This window comes from Piliocolobus tephrosceles, chromosome 10 (genome assembly GCF_002776525.5).
Source record: "Piliocolobus tephrosceles isolate RC106 chromosome 10, ASM277652v3, whole genome shotgun sequence".
Classification (NCBI taxonomy): domain Eukaryota; kingdom Metazoa; phylum Chordata; class Mammalia; order Primates; family Cercopithecidae; genus Piliocolobus; species Piliocolobus tephrosceles.
Genome location: NC_045443.1, coordinates 42858549 through 42873236, shown reverse-complemented (window position 1 = coordinate 42873236; position 14688 = coordinate 42858549). Strand labels below are relative to the sequence as shown.

The window sequence follows — 14688 nt, the reverse complement described above, 5'->3', positions numbered from 1 at the left end:
CCTCAGCCTCCTGAGTAGCTGGGACTACAGGTGCTCACCACCACACCTGGCTAATTTTTGTCTTTTTAGTAGAGACGGGGTTTCACCATGTTTGCCAGGCTGGTCTTGAACTCCTGACCTCGTGATCCACCTGCCTCAGCCTCCCAAAGTGCTGGGATTACAGGCATGAGCCATCACGCCCAGCCTGGAAATTTGACATTTCTTTAGAATTTCTTCAACTCTGAATATTAAGAAATTAACTATAGCAATATTAGCAGTATTTGTGACATTATGTGTATATTTCAAAACAACTGGGTTTTTTTTGGAATCAAAGTTCTTAGTCATTTAAAACCATTAGTTGGAAAAAGGCTTACTGGCTTCATGTCATCATCAAAGAAATCCATTGCACAAAAAATCCATGACAAACAATCTTTGGTAGCAATAAAAAAGAAGTAGGCACATTTTTTTAAAAGACAATGTTCAATCACCAAGAAAACAGGTCCACAAAAATTCAGATATGAAAGATATCAGACACAGAACTTAAAATGACAATGAATAATAAGTTCAAAGAAATAAAAAACTAAAAATTTTGGCAAAGGAATGAAAACCGTATGAAAGAACTAAAAATAAATTCTACAATTGAAAAACATAACTAAATTTAAGAATTCTGTGGATATGTTTAAGAAGCGATCAGATACAACCCAAGAGTAAATTTATGAGCAAGAAGAGAGGGCAAGTAAATAAGTTTGAAGTATAAAGAGACAAAAGGATGAAGAGAAAAAAAGTGTAGGAGACATAAGCACACAGTGAAAAGTTCTGACATACAAATAATTGGAGTTCCTGAAGAAGAGAAAGAATGGGCAGACAGAATATGTGAAGACTTAAGGGCAGAAAATATTCTAAAATAACTGAAAGATGTTAACCTACATATTTCAGAAGCACTACAAACTCCAAAAAAGATTAAAAAAAAAAAAAAAAAACGTATGGAAACATCATCATAAAACTCCTGAAGAACGAAGAGAAAAATCACAATATGATATTTTCAAAATGATGGAAGAAAATATCTGCCAACATATAATTTTTTTTTTTCTTTTCATTGAGACAGAGTCTCACTCTGTCACCCAGGCTGGAGTGCATTGGTGTGAGCTCAGCTCACTGCAACCTTTGCCTCCCAGGTTCAAGCGATTATCCTGCCTCAGCCTCCCAAGTAGCTGGGATTACAGGTGTGTGCCACCATGCCCAACTAATTTTTGTACTTTTAGGAGAGATGGGGTTTCACCATGTTGGTCAGGCTGGTTGTGAAGTCCTGACCTCATGTGATTCGCCCATCTCGGCCTCCCAAAGTGCTGGGATTATATGGAATTACAGGCATGAGCCACCACACCCAGCCTGCCAACATAGAATTTTTAAACAGTGAAACTGTTCCTCAAGAATGAAGGTGACATAAAAACATTTTCTGACAAATAAAAACAAAAAAGCTCATTATCTACAATCTAAGGAAGAATAAATGATAAAGGTAACTGTGGTTAAGCCAAATTAAAACACTTTCAAAAAGTCATGGGGTAAAAAAAAAAAAAATACATGTAAATTTAAAATTTAGAAAAATACTTTCAAGTGACTATTTCTTTAGGCCATATGGAGTATGGTACTGGAATAGTCATCCTACCAAAACCCAACATGTATGAAAAAATTGTTTTCAGAGATTGGAAAAAAGGTAATGCAAGATTGTAATCACTGAACAAGAGAAACAAATGCAGTTATTCCAATGATTGACTGATATTTTTACTTGGACATTAATTCTAGACTAAAGCATAGGGAAGAGAAACCCAAGATATCAGAGTGATTGCTAAGCTGAAAACACTGAACAGAGCACAGCAAAGCTAAGGAAGCTAGAATATGAAAGCAAATTTTCAATAAGGGAAGAGTTATGCAGAGAAAGAGTCCCATGAGTCTACATACATATACTTTGAGTTCACTGCTAAGTACTAAGTTACACAGATGTATGTTCAAACTCCACAATGCTAGGCAAAAAACTGGAGAGAACAATTGTAAGAGGCTGTAATTAAACAATTTCTAGAATAGAGAAAACTCACATACACCTAGCTCATTCAGAAGAAATTCCCAAAATGTCATACCTAAGTAGAAGGAATAAACAAGCCCTAGAGTAAAGGCTAATCTACATATGTCATAACACAGCTTTAAAACAACCCTACTATGATAATCCATATATGAATTAACAGCCTGCTAAAACAAAGTTCAACATTCTGGAAAAACGCCAAAGTTCAGATACTCAACAATGTCACACTCACACAATATTCACATCTAATAAAAAATTACCACACCTACAAAGAAATGAGGAAACATGACCCATAACCAAGACAAAAATCAGTTTCAAGAAAAATAAGATACCGAAATAACAAAGATAACAAGAAAACTAACAATGACATTTAAAAACTATTAAGTATGTTCAATGATATAAAAAATATGAACATAATTAACAAATAAACAGATAAGACAATCAAATAAAATTTCTTGAGCTGGAAAATGTAATACAGATGCTCCTTGACTTATGATGGGATTATGTCCCAATAAACCTACAGTAAGTCTAAAACATCATAAGTTGAAAATGCATTTAACACCCCCAATAAACCCACAGTAAAGTCAAGAAACTGTAAGTTTATTGTAACTTGGGAATCATCTGTATCTGCAAATAAAGAAAATACACAAGATTTACTTAACTAGAAAAGATGAATGCATAACAATAGAAAATATCCACAATTAAGTACACAGAAAACAAAAAAGGTCTAAAAATAATGAAAAGCGCTTTAGTGACCTGTGGAACACCACCATGAACTAATACACATATTCAGTCATCCCTCAGTATCTGTGGGGACTGGTTCCAGGACTCTCCAAAGATATCACATTTTCCAGATGCTCAAGTTCCTCATATAAAATGGTGTAGCAGTATTGCATTTGCATACAACCTACAAACATCCTCCTGTATACTTTAAATACAGTATACCTAATACAGTGTAATGTGACATAAATAGTTGTTATACTGTCGTCTCTTAACTTTTTATTTTTATTACTTTTTACTTTTTTAAATTGCTTTATCCCCCAAATATTTTCAATCTGTGATTGGTTACATCTATGGATGCAGAATCCATGGATTCAGAAGCCAGATTGTAAATGTAGTACCAGGAAAAGAAGAGGGGTCTGGGTGTGGTGGTGGATGCCTATAGTCCCAGCTACTTGGCAGGCTGAGGCAGGAGGATCGCTTGAGCCCACGTGTTCAAGGTTGCAATGAGCTATGATTGTACCACTGTACTCCAGCCTAGGCAGCGAAGCAAGACCCTGTCTCTAAAACAAACAAACAAACAAAAAACCAGAGGGGAAAGAAAAATATTTGAAGAAATGATTGTGAAAAACTCTCCAAACTTTATTTAAGGTACCAAACCTGGATCCAATAAACTAAATTAACCCCAAGTAAAATAAGCAATGAAAACTGCAAGGCATATCATAACGAAATTAAATATCAGTAATAAAGAGAACATATTAAAAGCAGTGAGAGACTACAATACCTATACAAGAGCAATAAGAACAAAGTTGATTTCTTGTCAATAACAATGCTATCTTTAAAGTGCTCAGGCAAAACCCTAAAACCTAGTTTTAAAACCATCACAAATATCCTTGACACTTGAAGGCAAAATAAAATTTTTAGATAAATAAAAGTTGAGAGCCTAAACTTAACTACATCATTAATTTCCTAAAGTGTAAATGGGCTTAATGCACTGACTTAAAGGCAGACATTGCAGAAAAGGCAGACTGTGGGGAGGAGGAAAACAAGCGCTAACTGTATGTTGTCTATAAGAAACACTATGTATAAAAGCACAGATAAAAACTATAAAGATGGGAAAAATATATTATGACAACATAATAAGAAAGCTGTTGCTAAGTTTCATACATAATGTTTTCTAAAAGTTAATTCATCAGGAAAATACAACTGTAAATGTGTATGCAATTAACAAGAGAAGTTCAAAACACATAAGGTAAAAACTGACAGAACTGAAAGGATGTATAAACATTCATAATTACAGTTGATGATTTCAACACTCACACCTCAGGAAATTGTAGAACAACTGAACTCATGGAGATGGAGGGTAGAATGATGGTTACCAGAGGCTGGGGCCAAGTGGGAATGATTAATAGGTACAAAAACATAGCTGGACAGAATGAATAAGATTTAGTATCTGATAGCAAAACAGGGTGACTACAATAATTTATAGGATATTTACAAATAACTAAAAATGTGGCCGGGTGTGGTGGCTCAAGCCTGTAATCCCAGCACCTTGGGAGGCCGAGACAGGCGGATCATGAGGTCAGGAGATCGAGACCATCCTGGCTAACATAGTGAAACTCCGTCTCTACTAAAAAATACAAAAAACTAGCCAGGCGAGGTGGCGGGCACCTGTAGTCCCAGCTACTCAGGAGGCTGAGGCAGGAGAATGGCGTGAACCCGGGAGGCGGAGCTTGCAGTGAGCCGAGATCGCGCCACTGCACTCCAGCCTGGGTGACAGAGCAAGACTCCGTCTCAAAAAAAAATAAAATAAAATAACTAAATATGTATAAGTGGAATGTTTATAGCACAAAGAAATGATGTTTGAGGTGATGAATACCATATTTACCCTGATGTGATTATTATACATTGTATACCTGCTTCAAAATATCTCATATATCCCTAAATATATGTACCTGCCACATATCCATAAAAATTAAAAACTTAAATAACCCATGTATCAAAGAGGAAATCAACAAGTTAGAAAAAGTGCAGCAATAGAAAGATATATGAAAAGCAGAAATTAATGAAAACACATACACACAACTGCAGGAAACATCTAATCTTCCTCAATTGTATTTGTGTCTTCTTCTAATGTCTTTTTTTTTTTTGACACAGAGTCTCGTTCTGTCACCCAGGCTGGAGTGCAGTGGCATGATCTCGGCTCACTGCAACCTCTGCCTCCTGGGCTCAAGCGATTCTCCTGCCTCAGCCTCCTGATTAGCTGGGATCGCAGGTGACCGCCACAACACCCAGCTAATTTTTTGTATTTTTAGTAGAGATGGGCTTTTGCCATGTTGGCCAGGCTGGTCTCAAACTCCTGACTTCAAGTGATCCGCCCGCCTTGGCCTCCCAAGTCAAAGTGTTAGGATTATAGGCGTGAGCCACTGTGCCCAGCCATTTATGTTTTCTTGATTTCATGTGATTAATGATTATACTGATAACCTCCACTCCCCATTGTGACTGCATATTTATTTAAACACTTTGTGCAATTTACACTTTCATCACCAATTTTCTGGAGTTAAGAAAAACTATATAATTCTATAACCAAATGGTCTGGCTCTTAATGCAGTGTAGTGAGGACAGAATATAGGACCTTGGGTCACTTTATGAAGTGGGGAATCAGGAATGCAGCTCTGTATCATGGTGAAAACTTTGAAGAGCTAATACCTTCAAAGAAAAGGAGGCAAAAGGGCTTGACTGTCTCTACCGCAGTTTTGGGTTAAAAATAACGCCCCAAATTTTGTACCACTGGCCTACTCCCCAATCTCCATTGAGTTGGTTTTAGTAACTACTCGAGTCGCCGGAAAATCAATGAATAAATTAATATAGTCATTCTAAACCAGTATTTCTCTGTAGATAACTGGCAATTGTAATAGAGTAGTGGAAGAAAAAACTTTCAATCCAATCTTTATAAAAACCCTACAAAAACAGGTCTGCTGAAATTCGTAACCAACATTATAAAACAGAAGGGAATATTCCACCATGGAATAAGTAAAATTAGTCACAACAGCTTTAGATATCAGAATAATCAAGTGTATTTAATTTTTAATTTGTGTATTATATATTGTTTCTATATTATATTTAATTTACATAATTCAAATTAATTTATTAAAAGATTTTAAAAATCTTCAAAATTATTAAAAAATAAAAAAGAAGATCAAAGGGGAAAATCTAAAATAGGACAGAGAGAATTTCTAGAAATTAAAACATGATCACTAAAATAGAAATTTAACAAATAGTCAAGTAGCATATTAGACACAGCTGAAAATGATTAAGGAACAAGCCCAAGGAAATTACCCAAAATGCTGCTCAGAATTAACAGAAGGTCAGAAATTGACCAAAAAAAAAAAAAAAGAAGGATAACCTAGCAAAAAAGGCAGAAAACAATAGAATGATAATAATACAAGAAAAATATAATCTACAATTCTATAAGTGGAAGATGGACAAAAATAAAGACAATTATAAAACAGAATTTTATCAATAAAATATCTTCATTGAAAGATCTAGCTAAGGATGTGCTATACTGTGAAAAAAGCACATACTCAGAAGGGAGATGAAATATGCAAGAAAGAATGAGGACAGAAAAATAAGATTAAAAGATCTGCTTTCTGGGGTTTTAAATTGCATAAAGGTATAAAAACAAAAATAACATTTTTAACAATGAGCTACACACAAAAAGAGGAAAATAAATATTTTCTCTAATTAGAAAACACAAATTTTTACTGAAATTCAGTAGGAAGAATTTGAATTTCTTGACTAAAAATCTGGTACTTTCAAGCCCTAATGGGGCAAATAACCAATGAAAAAGAATCTAGAAAAAGATCCATACACATATGATTGGTGGATTTATGACAATGGTGATACTGCAACACAGTTTTTAAAACAAATACTGTAGGTTCAACTGGGTATCCATATGAGGAAAAAAACAAATTTTTACTCCCAGCTTACACCACATACACAAAAACACCATCAAAATTATAGATCTAAGTGTGAAAAGAAAAACAGAAAAAAAAAATACTCTTTTTGACCTCATGGTTGGCAAAAATTTGTAACTAGAACTAAAAAATGGCTAACTTCATTAAAAAAAATTGATGTTAAACTACATTAAAATTAAGTATGTACGTTCATCAAAAGATACCATTCAAGAATGAAAAGGCAAGCTAGAAAATATTTCCAACATCTTAAAAAGAACTTTTATCCAAAATACAGAAAAAAACTTTTACAAATCAAAAAGATAATTATTTTAAAATGGACAAAATATAGGCACTGCCTAAAAGAAGCTATCAAAATTGCCAAAGGTATTCCAGTTCTCATCAATCAAGAAAAAATAGAAATTAAAACCAAGCTACAGTAACAATATATACCCATTGTAACAGTTAAAATGAAAGAGACTGACAAAACCAAATACTGTCAACAATGAGGAACTGGAACTGACATACTACTGTTGAGAAGGTAAAACTGTACAACTACTTCAAAAACATGTTTGGTAGTATCTACCAAAGCTGAATACAGATATGCATGCCCTATAACCTAGCAATTAACACTCCTAGGTTAACTACCCAACAAAAATGCAGGCACATATTTACCAAAATATATATATAAAACCCTTCATAGCAAAATTATTTGTGTCCAACCTGGAAATAACTAAATCCTTATTGCTTTTTACAGTAGAAAAGACAAACTGCTGCATATTCATGCAATGTAACATTATACAACAATAGAAATGAATGAAGTACAAATACTTGCAATGATATGCATGAAACTTTCACAAACATGATGTTGAATAAAGGAAAAAAGAGAAGTAGAATAAGGAAGAAACATTAACAGATAAGGGAGTGAATGAAGAAGTGACTGAAAGGGGGAATGAACAGGCGTACTTCAGAGGAGCTGATAATGTTCTAATTCTTCATCTGGGTAATGATTACATGGCTGTATTCACTTTATAAACACATCTTGAAGTGTATACTTATGTATGTGTTATACATATACATTAAGTATGTGTTATAATTTAAAAAGTACTTATAGGAGTCCAAAAAAGATAATATATTAAAAAGTCAATGCATCATGAAGCTTAGTTTTAATACATATAATAATATGATCAACATATCTTCTGTCATTAAAATTTTCTGTTAACTGCATATTCACACCTGAAACAGGCACATTTGTCTGCTACTACTTTTCCTTTTGTTTACCATGGTCCTGCACATAAACATACTTTCTATACCTCAAACTAAATTTGTTCTTACCTCAGAACATTTGCATTTGCTATTCCCTCTGTCAGAAAGACTCTTCCTCTGCAGTGATGGTCACCTATTATCATTCAAACCTACTAAAAATCATCAGATATTACCTCCTGAGGGAAGCCTTTCTGGTCATCTTATCTAATGTTACCATACACTCACACGTCTTCTAACTCTGTATCACATTGTCCTGCTTTATTTTCTTCACAATATCTGCAAAAGCCTCAAATAACACTGTTTACTTTTATTGTCTGTTTTCCTATAATAGAATGGAAATTTGCTGAGAGGGGGGACTTTGATTTCCCAGTGTCTGGAAAAGTATTGGCACACAGAAAATACTCAGTGAATATTTTTTAAACAAATGAATTAATGTACAAAATATTTTACCAAATAAGTTAGTTCAAGTATTTTTTCTCTGAAATAAGGTGACTTAAGCTATTAATCCAATAATTCTTATCAGATATTATCAGATAAATGTCATAAACATTTTAGCTAATTATACAATATTTTATGTAGCAACAGGCCTAGCTATTTTAGGTTACAAACTTCATTCTGGATAACAATATGAAAAGTGTAACTTTACCATAAAATTCATTTAAGATGATATACTTCTTATAAAGGATTTAGTATATTCTTTGACTTGCAAATTTGTCTTGGAGTTAACCTAAGAAAAAAATTATTTTATACTTGTGGGCCTGGATGTGAGTATGTACAGCCCAGGTAGGCTGATAAGAAGAAGAAATGGAAACAATCTAAATTTCTGAAAATATGGATTATTTACATGAATTATGAAATGTGTAATATGAATGAAGTGGCCATTAAAATACTAAATATTAAGGATGAAAAGAAAATCTAACATTGTAATAAGTGAAAAGAATGGGTTACAAATTAAATTCTGAATAAAACTTTTGCTTTAAATAATATGCATAGAAAAGACTTGATAGATGTATATAGGATATTAATGGTGTTTATTTCTGAATGGGTGTGATTAATAATGGTTTTAATATTTGCCCTTTGCTACAAATTCTAGCTTTTCCATAGCATGCGTCAATTACTTCCATAAGGAGGCAGACAGAGTGGCTCATGCTTATAATCCCAGCACTCTTGACAGGCCAAGGCAGGACAACTGCTTGAGAACAGGAGTTTGAGACTACCTTGAGGAACATATCAAGACCCTATCTCTACAAAAAAATAAAAAATAAGTTAGCCAAGCATGGTGGCAGGAGTCTGTAATCCTAGCTACTTGGGATCCTGAGGCAGGAGGATTCCTGGGGCCGAGGACATTGCAATGAACTACAATGGCACCACTGGACTCTAGCCTGGGTGATAAGAGTAAGATTGTCTCAATTAAAATAAAATAAAGATTAACTTCTGCAAAACCAGGAAAACATTTTTTTCTCTCTCTTTTCTCCCACTATTTAACTATTAATTCAAATATTACCAGCTCATTAAAATAAAATTCATGTATACATCTCTGAAGAGACATTATAGGTTCTTATTTGTTGAAATACTTTACAGTGGAACTGTTTTGTAAAAAAACTGTGTAAACAGAAAAATGATAAAGACAACTATGCAAAGTGTTTAATATACAGTCTACATTAACTTTTAATTCAAGTAAAAATATGTTTATGATAGAAAAACAAATCTACATGACAATACTCAATATAAAATCATTTTTATATAAGCCATTGATGCTACATGCCTAACTATAACTCTTTAATTTTATTTCTTCCTAAGTAAAGAAAAAGTTCCATTATAAAAGAAAAATGCCCTAGTGGGAATATTAGTTAGAAACCAAGCCTGTAAGGATTTTCTAACTATTTAAACATTTAAATCTACAAACAGTGCAATAAATCATACTTATCTACATGAAAGTTTCCAGAAAGTCTTTTTTTTTTTCTCTCTTAAAGACAGGGTCTCACTCTGTTACTCATGGTGGAATGCAGTGGTACAATCATAGCTCACTACAGCCTCTAACTCCAGAGCTCAAGTGATCCTCCTGCCTCAGCCTCCCAAGTAGCTGGAACTACAAACATGCACCACCATGCCCAACTAATTATTTTTTTCTTTGTAGAAACGGGGTCTCATTCTGTTATCCAGGCTAGTCTTGAACTCTTGGGCTCAACCAATCCTCCTAACTTGGCCTCCAAAATTGTCAAATAAGTCTTGATGCATTAAAGACAATTTATAATACTTAAAATAGACAGCTAAAGAATAAAGTTTTTGATTAGTTGAAGCTTATCATTAGCAGTTTTTGTTAGTTAAACCTAAAGACTAGCAATAAAGAAAAGGTAAAATGCCACTAGAAAAATCTACTTAATAGTTACTATTTCCTAAAACAACTCTCTTTTAATACAAATTTGCAAGATAGCTCAATAACAAATTTTATGGACACAAAACAACTGTATGTACTTACGGGTACCTGTGATACTTTAATACATGCATACAATGTGTAATAATCAAATAACTGTATTTGGGATACACATCACCTCATATATTTATCATTTCTTTGTGTTGGGAGCATTTCAAATCTTCTTACTATTTTGAAATATAAACTGTTGATAACTATAGTCATGCTACTGTCCTATAAAACACTAGAATTTATTATTTATTCTTTCTATCTAACTAGGTATTTGTACCCATTAACCAACCTCTCGTTGTGCACCACCCTCTCACCCTTCCTAGCCTCTGGTAACCACCAATCTACTCTACCTCCAAAATATCAACAAGTTTGACTCCCACATATGAGTGAGAACATGAAGTATTTCTCATTCTATGCCTGGGTTATTTCATTTAACGTAATGACCTCCAGTTCCATCCATGTTGCTACAAATAGCACATTTTCATTCTTTTTAGGGCTGAATAGTATTTCATTGTATATATATGAAATATTATATATGTAAAACTATGTATATATATATAAAACTTTATTCATTCACCTGTTACTGGATACTTCGGTCAATTTCATATCTTGTCTATTGTGAATAATGCTGCAATGAACATTGAGGACACAAGTATCCCTTTGATATACTATTTCCTCTCCTTTGGATAAATATCCAGTAGTGGGATACTGTTTTTCCATAATGGCTGTACTATTTACTTTCCCATCAATAGTGTATGACTTCCATTTTATCCACATTATTACCAGCATTTGTTATTTTGCTGTCTTTCTGACAACAGCCATTCTAACTGGGGTGAGATGATATCTCATTGTGGTTCTCATTTAAATTTTCCTGATTAGTAATGTTGAGCAATTTTTCATATATATATTTTAGCGATTTGTATGTCTTTTTTTTAAGAAATGTATCCTGCAACTTCTACTGAAGTTTTATTCCTTTCTCTTGCTTGATTGCTTTGGTTAGGGCTTCCAGTACAATGTTGAATGAGAGAGGTGAGAGTGAGTGTCCTCATCTTATTTCAGTTTATCAAGGAAAAGCTTTCAGTTTTTCCCCCATTTGATATAATGATTATCTCAAAAGATTTTTAAAAAAGCAGTTGATAAAATTTAACATTTCTTCTTGATAAAACTTTCAAGAAATTAGGCATAGAAGAAATATACCTCAAAACAATAAAAGCCACGTATGACAAATCTACAATTGAGATGATCATATTTTTGTGCTTCATTCTGTTGTGATGTATCACATTTATTAATTTGCATATGTTGAACCATCCTTACATCCCTGGGATAAATTCAGCTTCATGATGGTGCACTGTCTTTTTGATATGTTGTTGGATTTGGTTTGCTAGCATTTTGTTGAGGACTTTTGCATCTATGTTCATCACAGATAGTGACCTGCAGTTTTCTTTTTCTGTTGTGTCCTTGCCTGGTTTTGGTATCAGAGTAGTATTGGCCTCAAAGAATGAGTTAAGGAGACTTCTCTCCTCTTCAACTTTCTGGAATAGTTTGAGAAGAACTGGTGTTGGTTCTTTTTTGTAAGTTTGGAAGAATTCAGCCATAAGCCATCCGGTCCTGGGTTTTTCTTCCTTGAGAAACTTTTTATTACTGATTGAATCTTGTTACTCTTTATTGGTCTGTTGAGGCTTTCTATCTCTTCCTGGTTCAATCTTGATGAGTCATATGTGTCCATGTATTTATCCATTTTTTTCTAGGTTTTCCAATTCATTAGCATAATATTTCAACATAGTCTCTAATGATCCTTTGTATTTCTGGGGTATCAGCTGCAATGTCTCCTTTTATGTTTCTGACTTTATTTGAGTCTCCTCTCTTTTTTCTTGGCTACTCTAGCTAGCGGTTTCTCAATTTTGTTTATCTTACCAAAAAACAACTTTTTGTTTTGTTGATCCTTCGTCTTTTTAGTCTCCATTTAAATTAGTTCTGGTCTGATCTTTATAATTTCTTTCCTCTATTAATTTTGGGTTTGGTTTGGTTTGCTTTTCTAGTTCCTTAAAGTGTATCATTAGGTTGTTTATTTGAAATCTTACAACTTTTTTGATGTAGGTATTTAATGCTATAAGCTTCCCTCTTAGGACGGCTTTTGCTGTATCCAATAGGTTTTGGCATGTTGTGTTTATTTTATTTTATTTTGTTTATTTTTATTTTTATTTTTATTTTTTTTTAAGACGGAGTCTCGCTCTGTCGCTCAGGCTGGAGTGCAGTGGCCGATCTCAGCTCACTGCAAGCTCCGCCTCCCGGGTTTTACGCCATTCTCCTGCCTTAGCCTCCCAAGTAGCTGGGACTACAGGCGCCAGCCACCTCGCCCGGCTAGTTTTTTTTTTTGTATTTTTTAGTAGAGACGGTGTTTCACCAGGTTAGCCAGGATGGTCTCGATCTCCTGACCTTGTGATCCGCCCGTCTCGGCCTCCCAAAGTCCTGGGATTACAGGCTTGCGCCACCGCGCCTGGCCGTGTTTCCATTTTAAATTTCCTTCTTAACTTCTTCCTTGACCTCCAATGGTCATTCAGGAGCACGTTAATTTTCTTGTATTAATATCTGTACATTTTCCAAAGTTCCTCTTATTATTGATTTCTACTTTTACTCCATTGTGATACAAAAAGACACTTGATACATTTCAATTTTTAAACATTTGTTGAGATTGTGTTGTGGCATACTATATGATCTATCCCAGAGACTGTTCCATGTATTGATGACAAGAATGTACATTCTGCAGTTGTTGGATAAAATAGTCTATAAATGTCTGTTAAGTCCATTTGGTCTACAGTGCAGATTAAGTCTGATGTTTCTTTCCTGATTTTCTATCTAGATGATCTGTCCAATGCTGAAAGTGGGTAAAGTCCCCAACTATAATTGCACTGGGGTCTGTCTCTTTTTAGCTCTATTAATATTTGCTTTATATATCTGGGGCCTCTACTGTTGAGTGTATATATGATTGTTACATACATCCTTTTGCTGCATTGATCCCTTTTTTCATTATGTAATTATCTTTTTTGTCTCTTTTTTGTTCTGTGACTTAGTCTATTTTGTCTGGACAATATCAAAATTTTTACAACTGATTTTTAATATTTAAGTGATTAATCAAACACCAGTAAATAAATGAAATTAAAAAATAAAGTAGCTCCCTAAAACACCATGGTATCATTTTATTTTTTATTTATTTTTATTGATTTATCAGTTGATTTTAGAGACAGGATCTCGCTCTGTCACCCAGACTAGAGTGCAGTGGCACAATTATAGCTCACTGCAGCCTCAAATTCCCAGGCTCAAGCAAGCAATCCTCCCACCTCAACTTCCCTAGTAGCTGGGACTACAGGCGCACACAACCACACCCAGCTAATTATTTAATATTTTTGTATAACGAAGTAAATATATATATATTTTAGGGATAGGGTCTAGCTTTGTTGCTCAGACTTGTCTTGAACTCCTGGCTTCAAGCAATTTTCCCACCTCAGCCTCCTAAAGTGCTGGGATTACAGGTGTGAGACACCACACCCAGCCCAAGAGAGCTACTTTTAAGAAACAAAGTGAATAGATGTAGAAATTTTAGCTGAAGTCGCAGCAAGAATGAAGAGTAAGCATACTTGAATGCATCTCGTGAGTTTTAAAGAAAAGGTGTTTAAACAATAATGTTTAATGTGTATGTTCTATTAATAGTAATACTATAAAATGTACCCTCAGACAGTAAATAAAAGCAGCATCCTATATTTCCTTGACAGCCAGCAAAGTTAGACAAGTGTAAGTGAGAAAACAGTTTACTCAAGTCTTTTTGTAGTTTCTCACTTGAAATTCACAACTACATTTTGTTTCAGAAATATACGCCAAGAAAATTTCCTCTAGAAAATGTACTATTATTTACTATACTTACTTATATACTTACTTAGTTACTTACTTACTTACTATTATTTACTTACTTACTAATCTTTCAGACCTATTCTTTTTGAGGATTTGATGGCAGGTCTGGCCCTTCATTCCTTTCTGAATTGCATAGTTTCAGAACACACATAAAAATGAAAACTTCCTGAAACCCATTCTCAGAATCCCAGTTGAGAAGAGGGTCATTCAATTGTTTATTGCTATTGCTGTAAGCTACTATTCACGGAAATCAATGAAAATTTTATGTCTGTTCATGGGTATTCTAAAAGATTTTTCACTCGACTCAATCACAACTTTAAAATCGTTGCATATGGCATATGTATTAGGTAAAGATAAAAGTA

The 14688-nt window shown here is 34.0% G+C and overlaps 1 protein-coding gene across 2 annotated transcripts in view; it reads right to left on the bottom strand.

Moving 5' to 3' along the window:
* The window catches only part of ARID2 (AT-rich interaction domain 2), a 186272-nt gene that overhangs the window by 72966 nt on the left and 98618 nt on the right, over nucleotides 1–14688 (bottom strand). The gene's annotated exons all lie outside the window — the stretch shown is intronic.